Source organism: Ambystoma mexicanum, chromosome 6q (genome assembly GCF_040938575.1).
Source record: "Ambystoma mexicanum isolate Mex_15411 chromosome 6q, UKY_AmexF1_1, whole genome shotgun sequence".
Taxonomy (NCBI): domain Eukaryota; kingdom Metazoa; phylum Chordata; class Amphibia; order Caudata; family Ambystomatidae; genus Ambystoma; species Ambystoma mexicanum.
This window is the reverse complement of record NC_090937.1, coordinates 296,299,116-296,318,219: the sequence shown is the minus strand read 5'-3', so window position 1 is coordinate 296,318,219 and position 19,104 is coordinate 296,299,116. Positions and strand designations below refer to the sequence as shown.

The 19,104-nt window shown below is 45.5% G+C and overlaps 1 protein-coding gene across 1 annotated transcript in view; it reads left to right on the top strand.

Annotated features, from left to right (window-relative positions):
* Positions 1–16,408: 16,408 nt before the first annotated feature.
* The window catches only part of LOC138515207 (uncharacterized), a 154,842-nt gene continuing 152,146 nt past the window's right edge, over positions 16,409–19,104 (top strand). The window contains exon 1 of the mRNA XM_069630167.1: positions 16,409–16,517. The gene's annotated coding sequence lies outside the window, so the exon portion shown is untranslated. The remainder of the gene's footprint in view (positions 16,518–19,104) is intronic.

The window sequence follows — 19,104 nt, the reverse complement described above, 5'->3', positions numbered from 1 at the left end:
ATGGGAAGCAAGAGAGGAGGCGAAGCCAGGAGCGGGGTGGGAGAGCGAAAACTGGAGCGGGTGGAAAATAAACTCCACTAGGAAAGCAAAACACGGAGTGCAAGCAACGAGAAAAGAACAGTTGCAACACTCCGAGCCGCCGAGTGCGAAATGGTAAATACACTCGGCGGCGGCCATGTTGGGAAAAACTAGACCGTTAACCACGTTTACAAGGAAACGTGGTGGTACAGTCTAATGGCGTCCGTGTTTCCACCTCCTCCACACACGCCAGTCGCCTGCGGTTGTGAGCTATTAGCGCCATGACTAGCACCATTACCGATACCGTGTCCACCCTCGTTCAATGGGGACTTACCGGTCTAGCCCGACCTTTGCGGGACCGGTAAGTCCCCTTTGAAAATGTCAATCCCCATTTGAGCCTCTATAGGGCTCAATGGGAATGGAGAGGGTGCTAATAACGGTACCATAAATTACGGTAACATTACGGTACCGTTATTAGCTCTGAAGTCCCTTTGCAGATCCCGTCCATAACGCCTGGTGAAAGCAGGCGTTAAGGACGGGGCCGCAAAGGGACCTCGTAGTAGGCCGCAAAGGGTTTACCGGCACCAATGTCATTAATGGTGACCAGTATCCCTTTGCGCCCTACTCGGAATGACCCCCATAGTTTTGAATATTTATCAAAATCCCACAAGAAATTCTGTGGATCACTTCTTGGAAGAAATTGCTGATATTATTTTGGGATGCATTAATAGAGTGGAGATTCTGCACATTCTAATAGCTGGGGATATGAATGCCACTTGTCTGGTTACAAAATATGCTGGTAACAGAGCCGGATCGTCGGAGCAGAGGGGTTCTAAGTGAGCTCGTTTTTGCAGAGATTGGGATCTGCTAATATGTAATGGTAACATGCAAGGTGTTCGTCCCTCAAAACATGCCTAGAAAAGTAATAATTCAAAGACGACTATAGATTATATGATCTTCTCTAGCAATCTATTCCAATACTGTAAATACTTGATTGTAAAAGAAGCAGTACATAGTGACCACAATAAGCTATGCTTAAAGCTTAAATTTGGTTCTGTAAAGGAGCCTGGGATGTATCCAGCAGAAGTGGAAATTAATCAGGGGAAAACCCACTTAGTGAAATATAATAGGAACAGCAAGGGACTGAATGAATGAAAAACTGGAAAGGGCAATTCAAAACACACCATGGGAAATTATACAGCAGGAGTGTTCTCCTACAAATTTTGAGATTGTCTTGAGGAAACTAGAACACCCACTACATGCTGTATATAAGAAGGGATTTGCCCATAAGAATCAGTTTGATGAAAATACGCTACTCCGTAAACGAGAACTAAGGAGTAACCTAAGATCATTACAGAAGCAAAGTAAAGACAAGGTTGAATTCAAAAGGGAGAAAAAGATCCTACTACCCCCTTTTCAGAGATGAAATAGATCAAATAAATTACTTACATGCCAGCGCTAGGGAGAAGAAATGCTAGAAGCTCTTATAACTAAAAATAGCCGAAACTATTGGTCACTAATGAATGGTGGAAAAGCCTCACAATGCTCAGGTCAAAGTGTGTGTGTGAAAGAAGAGGCGTGGAGTATTCATTTTGGAGAACTTTTCAATCATGGGCAGGTTGTAGACAGGACGTTCTTACCTAGAGTCCCGTGGTTAAGGTGCGGCACAAGAAAAGAAGTTAGAGATTTGATCATGGGAGCCTCTAACTCTAGAGCAGCAGGCCTAAATGGCCTCTCTAACTACATTCTAAAAATGTACGACTGGTCAATTGTGCTCTACAAATGGTTCACAAATTGCTTTGAGATGGAGAAATGCCCCCTAGTTGGAAATCAGCAGTGGTGGTGCCCATCTTTAAAAGAGGCGATCTGGCAATACCTGACAACTATCGCCCAATCGCCCTTTTGGAGGAGGATAGTAAGATATTTGCTGGTATCATTTAGAAGGAATTGGTGAAGTGGGCAGATGAAAATAATATACTAAACAAAGCCCAGATCGGTTTTAGGAAAGGATTGTCCACCACATTAAACGGGCTAATAATTAATACCATTAGAGATCAAGCCTGGTACAAGGACAAGGCACCTCTATATGTGGAGGTGATAGATTTTACCAAGACTTTCGATACAGTAAATAGAGCTTTATTATGGAAAAAGCAATATAATTGGGGCATTCCCCTGGATTGTTAGCAATCCTGACCTATTTTCAGAGGGACACTAACATTGTGGTGAGATTGGACAGTTCCATTAATTTATAAAAAATTACTGATGAGCCGAGGTGTGAGCAAGGATGCATTTGTGCACCCTTTCTCTTTAATCAATATCTAGCGGATATCAAAAATCATCTGAATGATGCTGCCTTTGTAATTCCCAGAATTGGACCACAAAGGGTGTGCTGGTTGGCATATGCCAACGACATCCTGTTCATGGACTTACCACAAAGGAAATTCAACGGCTGTTGGATGCCATGAGCAGGTATGCCTCGGCTAATGAGCTAACAATTCATCCGGCCAAAACTAATATCCTGACGATGAGTAAATGGCTAGAAAATGACCCACTCATTACTTGGAAACTGGAAACAGTTAGCATTAAGCCTGTATTAGAAATCAAATACTTGGGCTTTAGACTGACAGCACACCCTAATGGCCCTCAACTTAAAAGAACACTGGGAGAGAAAACAGATCAACTCACAGCCCATTTGATAAATATAAAATATACATTCTGCAAGTTCTCATTGAAACCTATGTTCAGGTTCTATAAGTGTAAAATTATTCCCACACTTTTATACAGTCTAGATATAGAATCTCAAGCCTGGGATCTTGATTGGGATTATTGAGAAGGTTGAATCTGGAAAAGAGCACTGACACTACCTTTATCACTGCCATTAGTAGACTTGCGCTACGAATGAAGTCTGAAATCCCTAAGGACTCGCCATGAATGGAGACTACTATAACTGCATAGGTCGATTTGATGGCCTCAGGACAACTCATTGTATATGGACCTAGCCCTGGAAGCTGAACTTGGGTCAAGCTGGCTCCTTAAAAAATTAAGGGTAAAGGCAGAGACAATCTTGGTATGTATACAAAAAAACACCACAGATCTGATCCTGAATCCAAAGGGCTCTAAACCATCCCTAGGCATTATGGATTGGATCATTACCACGGATAGTATGAGAACCTTGAAACTCTACAATAATCTGTCAATTTTAGACAAAAGCCTCGAATTGTTGCTGCATTATATTGTACAATTCCCTGACTTTGGGGGGTGAGATGCTATTTTAAGATTCCTGCTAAATCTGCTGCCTTTTGGTGAAATATCAGCAAGCAGGCGATTGGTTGGTTCAACGAAAAAATGCTGACCCGGTTGTAACAAAAATATCAGTCAATCTCTGTACCACATGATAGAATGTGCAGGAACTCGAGGAAAGAGGGTCCATGAATTCTCGAGGTTTGTGGACTGCCCAGGTTGGTTAGATTCGAGAGATTTTTGGCATCGCCTATCCTCAGGGCATGAAACTTTTTTATCTTTAGAATTGTATAAATTACTAAAATTTTAAACTGTATAAAGATCCACCTCTGTCCTGGGGATTAGTAGGTTGATGTTTTAAATGTAAATGTAATGAAAACAAATGTTAGTTGCATGAAATGATTTCATTCTGTACACTGTATATTGTGAAAAGTCAGATATTTGATTGTACTACATTATAAATAAAAAAAAGAAAATTTGAAGTACTACATTGTGGTGGAAGGTTGTGGTGGAAAGAAAGTGGCAAGGCCACGAAAATGTTTAATGAACTGTGGTAAAACCATACTGACAAAATCATTGCTTTTTATAAAGAAGAAAAGTGAAGTAGTTGCCCGCTCAACGAGGAAAAGTTGTATTCTAATATTAACTGGAAAAGTGAGGACAAATACTTTTTGGTTTGACAAACAAGTGCTTGTGGAAAACTTTATTCAGAAGATTGATGAACCTTGTTTAATCATAAGACAATTCAATTGCGAAGTGAAACCCTCAAGGAGGAAAGGAACTTTGTGTTTTAAGCAAACCCTGGCTATTGAAAAGAACTTTGCCTTGTCCTTATAGCAGAACTGGAATATTGAAAATAACTTTATTTATTGGAACTTTTGTTCAAGAAACTTCTGCATTAAACCTGGGTAAGGAGATCCGGCTCTGGTTACAAGGATAATTGGTTATGAAAGCAATGTTTGAAAATAATGATTGTTTGGTTGCGTTTGAATAGCCATTTGACTACCTATATGATTTGTTGAATGCATAAGTGTAAGGGACAGATACCTTTTGATGTTAGAGTGTTTTCCTTTAGTCTTAGTTTTATAGACATGGAAATCCATGTTAGGTTAGGGAAAGTGAGCCGTGTGTCACACCCTTATAGGTTAATAAAATGGCTACTTGTGAAAAACATTCATCAAGTTATCCGCCTCACATTTGTGACCCCTCACAGTCAGCCAAGAACCATGGAGGGCTCAGCATTCCCTACATGTAATCCCTGTTGCAATGAGTGAGAGGTGGTCTGGTCGGCTGGGATCGAATGGGGGTCCTCCTGCAACAGAGCCAAAGTCTCAAGTTCCCTATGGGCTGGGATATCAAGAAATATACCTTTGGAGGAACAATAGATGAGCTGCTCAGTTTACACAATAAATCTAATCCAAACAGATTAACACCAGAACAAGGATTTGACAAAAAGGCATGTGTGTCAGAGATAGGAGCCAAAGTAACCAAAACTGCTGGGGACATGCGCTCCTTTCTTCTCGAGTGTTTTCTCTAATGCTGTAATCTTATGCACGTCAAATGTGCCTCCCTGAAGGAAGAGGCCAGGTGAATTGTGACACTTTTCTAGTAACTTACAAGCTATTGGTAAGTTAGTGGGTATACATGAAGTGAGCTGCACTTCCTTTAGGAGGAAGTGGCACCTCTCGAGACTGACCTGAACCCATTCTTGCAGGGGCTAGACAAGGCTGGCTTATTGCGGAACCAGGTCTGTGCCTCACTCTGTCGGCATCGAGTATGATTATGCTAGGATGCTGGCAGGGTTGGTCCGGCTCATAGCTGACCCCTTTGTAGCATCTATTCAAAGGTTTGAGTGGAGTCACCAAGCTGTTTTCCTCCCCTGTTACAGAAATGTCAGAAACATTTGTCAGTGTTGGCAAAATTTTTATTCAGATTGCTGTGTTACGTCACAGCCCACGTCCCACGTTATGATACCACGAGTACAGAGCAGTTCAGCTTTTCCAGAGCTGGGCTCAGGGAAGTGGTGTATACAAGACACATATACGGAGGAAACAAAGCCTGCTAAATCTCCCATACTGGGAGAGGTGAGAGAGTGAAATGAAAGCTGGGGGTCACAACTGAGTTGCAAATGTAGGGTTTCAGGTTCTGTGAAGGGAACAGACAGGTAAAGTACAGGGCTCTCATCCAATAATATTTGCGTAACACTTGCACAAGATACATGCACTCCAAGATTGTGGTCTATAATACTCTATCTTGACCAGCAATGTTTGTTGGTCTCACGTTATCCTATGTCAGTATGATGCAGGTGTGAATATGCAAATCCAATGGGCACAATGGGGGTGCATGTACAAGGTAAAGAAGTAACACAGTAACCCCAAAAGTAACGTGAAGGGTGACGTAAAGACACACAATGCTCGCATGTCACGCCTATATTACACCTAGTGCACCACAGGTTAGGGAATAGGTTGCTGCACGGGGATTACATGCGCGAAAACACAGAACGTACATGTTGTTTTTACTAGCCTATAACAAGTGTTAGGTAAGCACAGCTGCAACGATGAAAAGTACACGTGCAGCAATTGCAATATTTGTATATTTTGTTTAAACGTAACTTAGAAGTGTGAGAAGGTTAAGGGTTAGGTATATTAGCAAATAACAGTTTGGCCATATTTTAGTAGGTCCAGCGCAGACTAGACTGAAGCCATGTTTTAGTTGTTTTGAAAGGCCACAGCTTACAGCAGAATTGAAGCTTTGCTGACACTCGCAGAAAGCGCTAGATTAGCTCACCAAGGGCGAGACACCAAGAAGCCCACAGTAGCTAATTAATTGTTGCAGAAGGAATATTTTCTAACAGGAAGAGAACTGCAGCCGAATATCAGGTATAGTCCCACAAGATCATTTGAAGGTCATTGGTCTGTGTACCAAGGGCCCAGACAGCAAGTACAATAGCAAAAGAGAATTAAATAGGGGAAATGTGGTTTCACCAACAGAGATCGAACAGTTGCAGGGGGGCGAGGGAAGAGCGGAACCAATCAGTGGACTGGGATATGGTGTTGAAGAGACTTTAACAATCCCCCTGGCCTTGTTGCTGTTCCCTCATAATTCCACTAGATAGATTTGGTGGAATGCTGTGGCTCGAGCTGTCTCCAACGAACCTGTCCAATCCGCATTGAGGGATTTATCAACCTGTACCTTAGCGGATGCCATCCAATGGCATGCCAGAATTTCTGCAGGTCAGCAGATAGTGATGTAATTGAGGGGAGGGAGGCTTAAGGGTCATGACGTCATGAAGGGGTGTTGAGGGTGATGTTCCAGGACATTTTTGTATCCAATCAGGACATGTAATGTATATGAACCTATAGGGGTCCCAGGACAACCTACCAATTATGTATTAGGACATTCCCAAAATTTTAATTATTGACAAAGTATGCTAATATGAGATTTCCTTGTATAAATATTGCAGCCTTTTTTTGGCAGAGTTGAGAATGTGTTTCATTTCATTTCAGGTCCACTGAGCTGTTTGTTCTCCCATTTGACTGTTCAATAAAGCTGTTATTTTTTGCACGGTGTGCTCTTCTTTTTGGATTAGTTTTGTATTTTTCTTGGATCGCCCCAGGAGAACACAGGGTTTCTTTGCTTCACAATCACTATCAGTGCGGTGGCCATACGCTTTTTTCATTTCACTCTGACCAGACCAGTACAATCGTAGGCAGGGTACCTTCACTCCTAGTATAACCAAACATTTCCCAGATTCCGGAATCACCAGAGACAGACATTACCCCGACCCCTTTCCAACAAAAGTGAACAAGACATGACAAATAGCAATGAAATGAACTGTGCTCACCAACACATATTTTTCCGATTAGCTCCTCTTCCGCATCTGCTCTGTCTAGTTTTCCCAAATCCCCGGTTGCACCTGCCAGTGGTCCCCACTTTGTAGACAAAGTCGTCTTAGCAGGGCCCTCGCGGATCTCTTGGAGTCACATCATGTGACCCCTGGGTTTTCGCCTCAGTGCAGCGGGAATCTGACGTCACAGGCACCAATCTTATTGTGGAAAAACAACCACAGATTAGGTGGATTGGTGAACGTCTTTAAAAGCAGTCAGCACAGCCAGCATACACGAGACGAATAGCAGCGCAATGACAGAACGCGACTCGATACAGCAACCCTCCCTCCCTCGGTGCACACTGCTTTTATACAGAAGGGTACGCATGGAAGGGGTGGTTCGGGCATTGCATGAGATCGACAAGCAACACTATTTCTGGAAACTGTTCACAGTTTCTCAGTATGTAAGTCATAGGCAGATGGCACATTCTAACACCTGGGAGGGCACAATCTTCATATTAGCAGAAGACATTCTAAGTTACATTAACAATTGCTGCTGTGCATGCTACTTCAATGGTTCTTGCATAGTTCAGAGTGTGATTGTCTTGCTTAGTATTGCTACTTCCACCTGCTAAAGCCACCTTGCCTAGTAAGGTGAGGCTCTAAACCATGCTTTGAAATGCCAAATGGGAAATACATCAGAAGCGAGGGCTATAGAAGCGGGCATTGTTACGTGGTGGAAGGCGAAGCACCTCTGTGTTTAAGACAGGTGCACTATTACGTAGGACAAATACTGTTAAGGCAAAAAGGCACTGTTAAACATGGCAGTTGGCAGGTACTTATAATAACTAGTAAAGTAACTGTAGTATCTGGAAAGTCTGAAAATTCTCAGTTTTCCCCCAAAGGCCTATCTGCCTGTGACAAGCAGTAGTTAACGAAAGCACTGCAGAACCTTTTCTCACACAGCCAAACGTTCACTCTCTTCTCCCAGAAACATATTTAACACAAACAATAACCTTTGGGTACAATGCATCGCCCTAATGCCCAACCTTGTTTAACACCTCAATCTGCCTATGTCGACACCGTGGCTTGAGGGACCTGACAGTACCCCTGCCCCAATAAAGTGCTGTTCCAGTGCCTGTGTCTAAGAGCATGGGCTTGTGGAAAATTAGCAGTTGAATGAGGGTAATCTAGCAGTAATTCCCAAGTTCTCTCCTCAGCGCCAAAACCCCTTCCAATCTATTAGGTAATGCAACGTGCCCATGTGGATCCTGTCATAGAGAATGGCCTGTACCACATATTCTCACTCATTGGGCCCCATTACAGGTCTGGCGGTCCGGAAATTAGGGTGCTGGTAGCAACGTACTGGCACCGTTTCTGGACTGCCAGACTACAAGAATGCCTGCAGGGCCTGGTGCTCCCGGCAGGTCTGACCTGCCAGGAGAACCGACCCCTGCTGGCATGATTTTCAGGGAAGCACCAGCACCATGACCAACGGTTCTGGTGCTTCGGTGTCCCATAGGACTCAACGTGAATGGAGACTTACAGTGCTCGCCATCTGACATCCCGGGCCACCGGGACTTGTAATATCCCGGTGGCACAGGGATATCAGGTGGCGGAAACAGTGTTATGAGGTCAGCTGCAACCCCCCTCCCCCTCAGGTAGCACTGGCGGGTTACCACCGACCTCGTAATGAGGCCCATTGTCTTCTGAAATTATTATAGGCAGGGGGCATATTTGAGTCTGGTCCCCTCTCTGCGTAGTTTCAGTAGAGATATATGAATGGTTGAATGTATCACTAGACTAGGAAGCAACTTTAATTGGACCACCACAGGGGACTCCGTCTTTCTCAATTTTAATTTAGTCTTGCACCTCAACCAAATATGTTTGGTTGACTGTCCTACCAGCCTCCAACTCCAGATAGTTTGGAGATGGGCAACATGACTGATCTGCAAACCTGTTCTAGGCAACTTTATTTTATTTCAATGCCAAAAACACCCTGTTAAGATTTTCTTCTCATGAACGGAGGCCTCTTCTTTAGATCTAGGTTGAACGATTCCCTCTCTACAGACCCCAAAAGCATTGAGGGTGCCCCTCATTACAGAAGAAGGGGGATATGGAAGTAAAATCCGAGTTCTAGCTAAATTCCTCAAGATAGATCAAGTTCAATCAACTATTCCCGTCCTTGAGATAACAGATAAGAATGTTTTACAACTCCTCAATCAACCTCTCTCTTGGCTCATTGGATTGGGGTTGAGGGCCTGAGGCTAGCTTTACCTTAATGCCAGAACCTTGAAAAAGACTTGCCAAAATACTCAGATGAACTGGGACCCCTTTTAGAAATCACTTGCGTTGCCTGGATGTAACGTGGAACCATGTTCTGAAAAATAACCTGCACCAAACCCGTATCCATGCTGGGTTTCTTTATTGGACTGAAATGTCCAGCCTTAGTTAAAACATCCACCACCACCAAGATTGCTGAACATCCCTTATCTCTAGGAAGAGTCACTATAAAGTCCATAGACAAGGTATGCAAAGGCCAAGATGGACCGGGCAACTGAGCCAGGGGAAAGTTTGCGTCTTCCCTTCAGACTTAGCATGGGTGCAGACCTCACAAGTCTTTATGAAATTTAATGTATCCGGACACATGGCTTCCACCAGAAACTTTGCTGAAGCAACTTCAATGTGTTCTGATCACCTGGATGCCCCCCCAACATAGATGTGTAACACTCCTCCAATCCCTTGGGCATAAAATCACTAGTGGGTAAATGTAATCTTGAATCTGCGCAAATAAGTCCATAGTTCACCTGCATAATAGGGTCTTTTCTGTCCCACTCCTGCATCTGCGACCTGCTCAAGAGCAACGTTTCTTTCTTGAATTGGTTTGACTTAGAAACTGACTCACGGACTAGCATGAGTGCTCTCCTTGAAGTGCACTGAGGAGCCGAGGTTTCCAGTAGAGTGCAAAAACCAGAAAAAAAGGTTGCAAACTGGATACTGCAGACCACTAGAAACTTCCTCCGACACAGGTACCCCTAACTGCTTATAACGCAGCACAAATCACTCAAATAATTCTATGTTCACTCTGAACAAGGCCTGGATATTAGTGGAGAAAATACCCATAACTCTCATACCCTTCCACCCAAGGCCCCATAACTGAGGCTCCTGTTTGAGCCTGAGCCTCAATTTCAGCTCAATTCTGGAGCCCGTGGGTGCAGGAGCATGCCCATCGTCGCCCGAGCATGCTGCATGAGCAGTGTGATCTTCATCTTGCAGAGGATCACTTTTCCCATCATTGTGGGATATAATTAATTAATTCAGCTTTTTGTTTGCACGCACCCCTGCATGTCCCCAGCACCAGAGAGGAACATCACAGCTGGCTAGTTTTTGTAGCCCCCCCCACACGACGCTGCTGACTTCAAATCCCAACAGCAGCAAGGAAGCCTGAAATGGCCACTCGAGTTGCAGCCTAGCAACCATAATAGCATCAGCATACAGCTGATTGGTTGCCACCATACTCAAATTGCAACCAGGGCAACTGGCAGGCTGTAAGCCGGCCCCTTCCACCAAAGGCCCCGTATCCAAGGCTCCTGTCTGAGCCTGTCAGAGACAGTACGAGCTGTACAGCCTGCTTATCGCACCCTTGTTTCCTGCTAGCAATATTTGCCGTTCCGGAGAGAACACGCAGCGCTACTTCTAGATGGCCCCACAAGCTCTTGGACTCACTGACTTGCAGCAGTAATAAGCATGTTTTAACTGGCTTGCCTGAACCACGGTAAGGAACTCATTGTTTACCAGTGTTTATGCCTGTCCATCTTATTTAACTACCTGTCTCACTTACTCGCACGTGCGCCCCTACGAATCCCTCAACGACTCCCCCCTTTTGCTCCATGCCCACAAACAACAATGCAGAGCCCAGGTCCCACTCCCTTGCAGATATAACTGACCCGCAGTGAATCATGCTGCGGTACCGCACAGAACCCCTGCATCTCTCTGCGCACCACAGGCCCACTGCCTTCAGAAAACTACAGCTTGACCTGCGCACCTTCCACGCAGAAGCCCCATCCCGCACCACGTTCGGCAAAGTTATTATGCAACCTCCCATCAACTCAACTCCTTCCCCGAGCAGCACGGCACGCCTTGACTTCCGGGCAGAATTAAACAACCATGTAAAATCCATGCAACACTACCCACCCCACCCCAGGGTTCTGGCTTCTGCACCTTCCATTCCAGGCCCTACACTCGCCTATTCCAGCAGCATCTGCCCTCCCCTTGCAACTCCAGTGATCACACAGACCAGGCAAGTGGTCTCTCTCCCAAAATTGCCCCAATCCTGAAAATAGCACGCAACTCGCAACCAGGCACTCCTACCATTTCCTTTGTTGGGTCCTTCACGGATTTGGATATCAACATTCCTCTCTCAGCCTCCGACTCTCATACCACCAACCCTGTCCCTACTCCGCTCTCACACGCACCCCACCCATCACCCCCCCACCTACCAATTCAGAAGCAACCCTATTAGGGTCAAAGTTGCACCAGCTCCACCACAGCCCTGTCAGCCACTCCAGACACCAGCCATTCTCACCATCCTAGGCCCCAACATCCACCAAAATTGTGTCCAGCCACCCATCAGGGTAGTCTCTCCTGCAAACCCCTTGTTGCCTAAAATTACCAGTTCCTCGCCAACTGCTCAGCCAACTCATGTCCATAGCAACAGTCCAGGTGCGCACTTGAAGACACACCGGACCCTTGCACCTAGCCTCGATCTCACAACGCCTCTAGCGACAAAGTCACCAGAACAGCACTACTCCATGGACACTCACATGGCCCATCCTCTTCCAACAATATGCACCCCACCCCCCCCCCCCCCTTCAATGCACCCTCATTAATGCACGGTCCATTCCCAGTTCACTCCATAGAGATCTGGGACCTCCTCACTACCCACAACCTAGACCTCCTAGCTGTTATGGAAACCTGGCTCCACGAAGCATCTAGCCCACCATTGCTTTAGCTCTCCCTTAAAGTGATATAATCTATTGGCAGGACCGCCAGCTCTCGAAAGGGGGTGAGGTAACCCTTATAGCAAAATAATCCTTACAGATAAGACAAATTGAGTCTCCTCTAGATGGTAAGATAGACACTAGCTCCCTCAAACTCTCTCTATCACCCAGTTGCACCATCGTAATCTACATCATTTACCGACCTCCTGGTCTATCAGCCGACTTCCATGAAAACCTACTACACCTCATTGGTAACAACTTAAAAACCGCTACCAAATCCATTCTCCTTGGCGATCTCAACCTGGGATTCAATGATCCTAAAGACCCCCATGCAAATTTGCTTGCCAAAGCCCTAAACACCATGGGCTTCCTACAACTACTCAACAGCCCCACTCCTAGAATGGATAGTGGACCACAACTGCTCCGCAACAATCAGCGCTAATTCTCCCTGCTCCTGGACAGACCACCATGTTATTTACCAAGAAAGAGTTCAACTTGATAGCTACTAAATATAAAAAAGCCATTATCCTCACTAAATCCACCTCCTTCAACACCAGAATTACCAATGCAAAATCGGAATCTAAGGAGATGTTCGCTATAATCAGGGAACTAGTGTCACCGGCTCCTACCACACAGGTCATCTCTAAAGACGAATCTTGGTGCTCCAGCATACAATCCGCCATGCTTACCAAAATAAACCTCTTACAGAACAAAATCAGAACTAGCCAAAAAAAACTGTCCTCTCCCCTTCCCACTACTCCTACCACCAACACTCCAAAACTGGTCAAATCATGCTTCTCCTTCAAAGACATCTCAGACCTGGAAGTTCTCACCCTCCTCAAACACATCAAACCGTCCAATTGCAAAGGTGATATTTGCCCTGCCAATATCATCAAAGATTGCGCAACCTCCCTAGCCCCATTCCTCACTGCTTTTACAAATGCCTCATTTGCATCAGGTATGGTTCCCCCATGCCTTAAAGAAGCCTGGGTACACCCACTCCTAAAAAAACCTCTCTAGACCCAACCTCCCCTAACAACTAGCGTCCCATCACCAGAGTTCCATTCCGCCTAACAGTTCTGGACAAAGCAGCAATCATTCAGGTCCAACACTTCCTAGAAACGAACTGCATTCTAGGTAAGCTTCAATCTGGCTTCCGCCCGGGTCATGGCACTGAATCAGCCTTACTAGACTTAAAAAGCAACTATGCGAAATCATCAATGAAGGGAAACCAGCACTACTCCTCCTCCTCGACCTATCGGCTGTGTTTCACCTAGTGGACCGCAAGACTCTTTGCAGACACCTCACTACCAGAGCTCAATTCTCACTCAAAGCCACTGCTTGGATCTCCTTCTTTCTTGAAGCTTTCTTGAAGGGAGAGCCATGAGAGTGTTCTCAGACCACGCCTGTGCAGCGCCCACCACTATACACTGTGGAGTCCCGCAGGGCTCCTGTATCTCTCCCACCCTTTGCAATATTTTTACTAAACCACTCTTTGACATCCTGGATGCAGTAGGCATAGCTTACACCAACTATGCTGATGACACACAGGTCCTCCTCCCAATTTCAGGCACCTATGAAGCGGACGCTAAAACACTTGATTCCATCTATGACACCATCCAACGGGCTCGTTGGATAGCGGCCAACGGGCTCGGCCTAAATGGAGACAAAACCAAAATCCTTCTTGTTGGTCCCAAGGAAACTCTCAATAAACTCCACAGGCAATACACCTCCACTGTCGACAACACTCAGATCCTGGTCTCTACCTCCGTTAAGACTCTTGGTGTCTACCAGGACTACACACTCTCCATGTCATGTCAAGTAATTGCATCTTCAGCAGCTTACTCCACCAAGCTGATCAATGCGGTCAAACCCTTCCTATCTACCCAGAAGTGTCTTTCCATTGCAAGAGCCACTATAGACTACTGCAATGTTCTCCTAGCTGGTACCTCAGTAAAACACATCCACAGATTGTAAATAATTCTTCAAAATAACGCTCTCGGTGCTTCCCTCAAGATACCAAAGAAGGAGCACATCTCAGCTGCTAGACGCTTCGCAAACTCGCTCCCTGTTAAAGAGCGCATCCTCTTCAAGACACTTGCCATCACGCACAAGTGCCTCACACACACAGCCCCAGCTTATCTGTCAGAGAAACTAGTCAGAGCATTCTCATCTAGGCCCACCAGTGCAAACTATGAGAACCAGCTCTACACCCCCATGGTTAAGCGTGCCAAGGCTGGCGGTGCCAGCTTCCCTTTCATTGCCTCTAAACAATGGAACGCCCCGCCACCTTCCCTCAGGAATGAACCCTCTCACCTTGCCTTCCGCAAAGCCTTGAAAACGAAATTATTTATCTAAGGCACACCCCCACACTTCAGCATCACCTGCCAACTCTCACAGGTGGTGCAACATGATACCTATATTGTAGTTGCCGGCCCACTGTAACTTTCAACCACGCTGCGCACTGCACTTTGTATTCATGTACAGTTATCTGTCAGTACCAGATTCGCCTGTAACCCTACGAACCTCGAACTGGTTTTATGCTCGCTCTTTTCTGTCTGTGTCTTTTTCTGCAACTAAGTAAGCCTTCTTGTAACAGCGCCACAATGCCTAAGGGCTGCTTTGTGCGCTTTATAAATGTAAAAAATTAAAAATAAACAAATAAAATGATTTACTGGAACGTTTCCCATGAGGCAATTACAGAATTCCTGACAGAAATCTTGGAAGTAAGGCTAGCTGAGAGGCCTTGATAATGAGCTGTGTGGGCAGAGGACCGGCTAGATTAACCATCCTGGACGAAGGGAGTTATACATTGTTCCTCCAGGTTTTATGTTTCCCGACCGGGATGAGGGAACCAATCAGCTTCTCTGGTCCTTCCCACCATCTTGGATTTGGAAGCCACTATTTGCCTGAAACAAGCACGAATAAAGGAAAACACTTTAAAATAATGTTTACTGAAAAAACAAAATTCTACTCTTCTTCCAGAAACGTATATAAAACCACCTATAACCTTTGGCTACAAGTTACCGCACCACTGTATGCCCCATCGAAGCCTGCCCCAGTAGACCCCTGAGGATGGACGGTCCTGGCCTGGTGGAGAGTTGCATGGAGAGTCGGGAATGGGGAGGGGGTACAGTAATATAGGGGAAACGGTGTGAGGGTAGACTGTCAATGCTTTAGTGCCATGTAGGCCTAACTGCATGGGCAGAGGACGAATGAGAACAGGAAAGACAATGGTGGTCTCAAGGTGTTCTCAGAAAACCTCAAAAGAAGTGCTAGTGGTATGTTCTAAATCCCAAAGAATGCCGTGCCGAAAAGAGTTCAATTGGTAAAGATGTGTGCAAAGTTTAGTGAGGCAGGACAATGCTTACTGGCTTCGTATTTGCTATAATGAACCTGGTCCTAATTAGAACACATTCGCCTATCTAAACATAAGGCACACGCAGCACTCGTTGGATGAACCGCTTGAAGGGCTCTGTTTTAACATTCCACCATCTTTTAGAGAACTAAGAAAGGAGTTAGAACCCTCTCTTCCTGCCCATAGTCAGGGGCCAGTCACGCAGTTAGAAATGGGCAGTATCTTATCACTCGTAAGAGACAGATTCTGCCCATTTGTAATGCCCTTAAGAATACTGTTTCACATTCACAACCTTTAGGGATGAAGTCTGAGACTGTAAGGCTATATTTTCCAGATAGCCTGTAGATACAGATATGATATGGCATTTGTAACGCGATATCATACAGGATACAGGATGCCTGTAAAGTGGCTTTGAAAAGGAGGTACACAGAATCCCTACAGTCTGCCATTCATGCAACCATACATAGCCAGACGTGCAGTGGACCTGTCTTTCTGGAAGCCTTTGTGTATTTCTCATCCAAAACACACACAATAAGTGATAACACAAATAGGTAGACATTGTGACGGAGCCCGTTGGCGCATAGATTATGCTGCATAAAATCAAATTACATGCTTTATGATTATTTACTGAGCTATTATTACCTTTGTGCCTTGTCGCCATGCCACATACCGGTTTAATTGTTTAATGCTTTCTTCGCTCATACACAAGGTTGCTAGCCTGACACCCGAAGTGGGCAGAGACCTTTCTGCAGTGGCTCCAGCTGCCGTTGGAGAGGACATCACCCACGCCAGGTTCTGCCAGCTCAGTCTCAGGTCTGCAGGTTTACTTCCGGTGACATCAGGAATCATTGCCAGGCCGGGGGCATTAGAAAAGTAACAAGCAGCTGTGCAGATGAGGTCACAATGTCTTATTACTGGGGAACAGAACGCAGAGGCTGAGAGTTCTAGATTCCAGGCGCTGTGATCACTTTCCTTGGACTTGGAGAGAAGAGGTTGGAGGCTGGTGTCTTCTGAGATATTGGAATGTATTGAGGGACTGAGGCCTTATTGTGTATCTGTGCTGCCTGTGGATCAGGTAAGCCATTCACTTAGGAGGACACATTCGTTTAAATGGAGTAAGAACATTGCAGAATGTGTTGTGCAAATATCTGTTCACTTTCCGAATCCATGAGGCCGCACTCACCCCAACCTCACGCCTTCGTTTTTGGTGTAGTTTTATGTCTTAACTCCGATTGGGGCGACCACAGAGGACCCAGCAGCGATGTCCTCCTCAAAGATCCATACATATTATGCTTACAGGTCACATCTACAAACCTATTATCTTACGTCACTCTCTATTAACACACTGACAGCCACATCCGTGCTGTCATCTTCCCTACTGGAGCTTGACTGTCAAATGTTAACCATTTCCTTCCATTCCGTAGTGTGGTGAAGTAGTGCGTGATAGCACAGAGAATGTGGCTCCTGTGCCGCACACTACACCCGTTTTCTTAATGAAGTCCTTGGTGACTGCTCTCTTGATTCCCATAGCACTTACCTGGCACACACTCAGAGAGCAACAGAAGTGGGCTACACTCTCCACTGCTATTAAGCAAGGGGTGGGGAGCTCTTTTCTACTGAGCAATGTTGTCCCCTAGGGGACAGATAGTGGAGAGCAAGCCCCCAGTCTAATTTCCTCCATTAAACACGCCACGTAAGTGATTCAACTTCTAACCAAGAAACCAGGAAAGCAAAGGAGTGCACAATACAGGTCCGAGTACCAAATGTAAAGCGCAGAGGCTGCAGCCAATCACAGCAAGCCTTCCGGCACAACAGTACAGTCATCCTCAGCCATGCAGCCAATCCCAATTCAAGTTCAACACCAGCATGAGGTTCTTTATGTAACGAAAAAGACAGGACAAAAGGGGGGTTGATCTCAGAGGTGTTGCTGGGGGGGAATGATGGGGATATAGCCCAGGATAGAAGCTGAAGGTCTACAAGCAAAAGGCTAGCTAGCCCGAGTGCCGATGGTTCTGACATTAGGGTAGCCCCGGATCTTTTCCAGACCTAGCAACACACCTGGTTGATCTAAAAGCTGAAACCATAAAATGTGGCTTCTCATCCACGATTCATTCACGGCTGGACCAAGATTGCATTCTCTTCCTTATCTGTCAAATGCGGGCCTGGCTAGAAATATACTGAACGCCAAGGTAATGTGCTACATTAAACCCAAAAGACTGGAGAGGCGAGCAGTGAGGTCGCTGACTTTGATGCTCCTTTGGCTCCTATCAGTGGCAGGGTGGAGGAAAAGTTGGCGCAAATCCCAGTGGGCGTAACCATAGTGGGGCACCTGGGATCAGTATCGTATACAGTAGAAATTAGGATTTGGACAGGTGAGCGGGGGCGCAAACAATCAAGGAACAGATAGCATGGCACAACATGGCCTAGTAAGGCAGGATAAGGGCACGAGGAGGCACAACCAAGCCTGCCTATTTGCTCATGTGTGTAGCTTCTTCAGTGAGTGGGGGTTAGAAGTACTTTGATGGGAATGCAGTTCATCTGCCAGGTTTGGTAATCAAGGGGATTGTGGATCATGTCTGGGTATGGACGTGTCATGCCACCACACATTTCATCATATCATCATCATCATCATCATATCATTTCAGGAATCCCCAGCATGGTGACGGTAAACCAAGACTGCCAGCTTTTCCTTCCTGGCACTTTCATTAGCTATAGTAGCGTAAGAGAACGGAAGGGATGTCTGGGATGGTAGCGATCTACAGACAGATTAAGGTCAGAGGCTTAATACATGGACATAAGTCACTCACGAGGCAGAGAGGGAATTCTGTAAGGTTGTTGCCGCCCACGGCTCTTTCCCATTTGCCTCATGGATACGGGATCCGCTGTCAGGAGGGGGATCCACTGTCAGGAGGGGGATCCGCTGTCAGGAGGGGGATCCACTGTCAGGAGGGTGAGAAATGGATGAAATGTTTGATTAGCTGAGTTTATTCTTGGCATGGAGACTCTGAGTCATACCAGTCTAAAATTGGCAAAGCAAACAATTTTGCCTTTTGGGTAGGCATGGTATGGTATCAGGTTACCTTATCCCCATACATATGGTCGCCATACATAATGTTGCAGAGAAAAGATTGTGGCGACATTATGTATGGTGACCATATGTATGAGATCAAGGGGAACAAGGGTTGCGGGGGGTGTCCTCGGCTACCCTTGAAAAAAAAAAAGGTTTTGCGGGTTGCAGGGATGTCCCCCACATGTTTAATATAATAATGTCCCTGCAAGAAACTGCAATTTTTCGGCGACTTTTTTGTCAGGCGTCATTTTTGCAGATACATTGTTACATGGAACCCATGCTATAGGTAGGCATTTGTCAAAGTACTGCCATAATGGTACTACCTGGCCATAGTATGGCATCAGCTGGAAGATGGTGTGGGTACATGGCCATATGATGGCAGGGCCTGGCAAATGTTTACCTAATGCCTATCAACATGCCAAAACGTTTGGTCTTGCACATGATCCTTTGTAAAACGGAATTTAAACCGTGGAACCGATATGCATGTTAGGAGCTGATTTACATCTGCAGTTAAGCCATTACCTTTCAGAACACTGCTTAGATATAACAATGGCAGCTTCATAAAAGCCCACAGTTTGATGTCACTGCATGA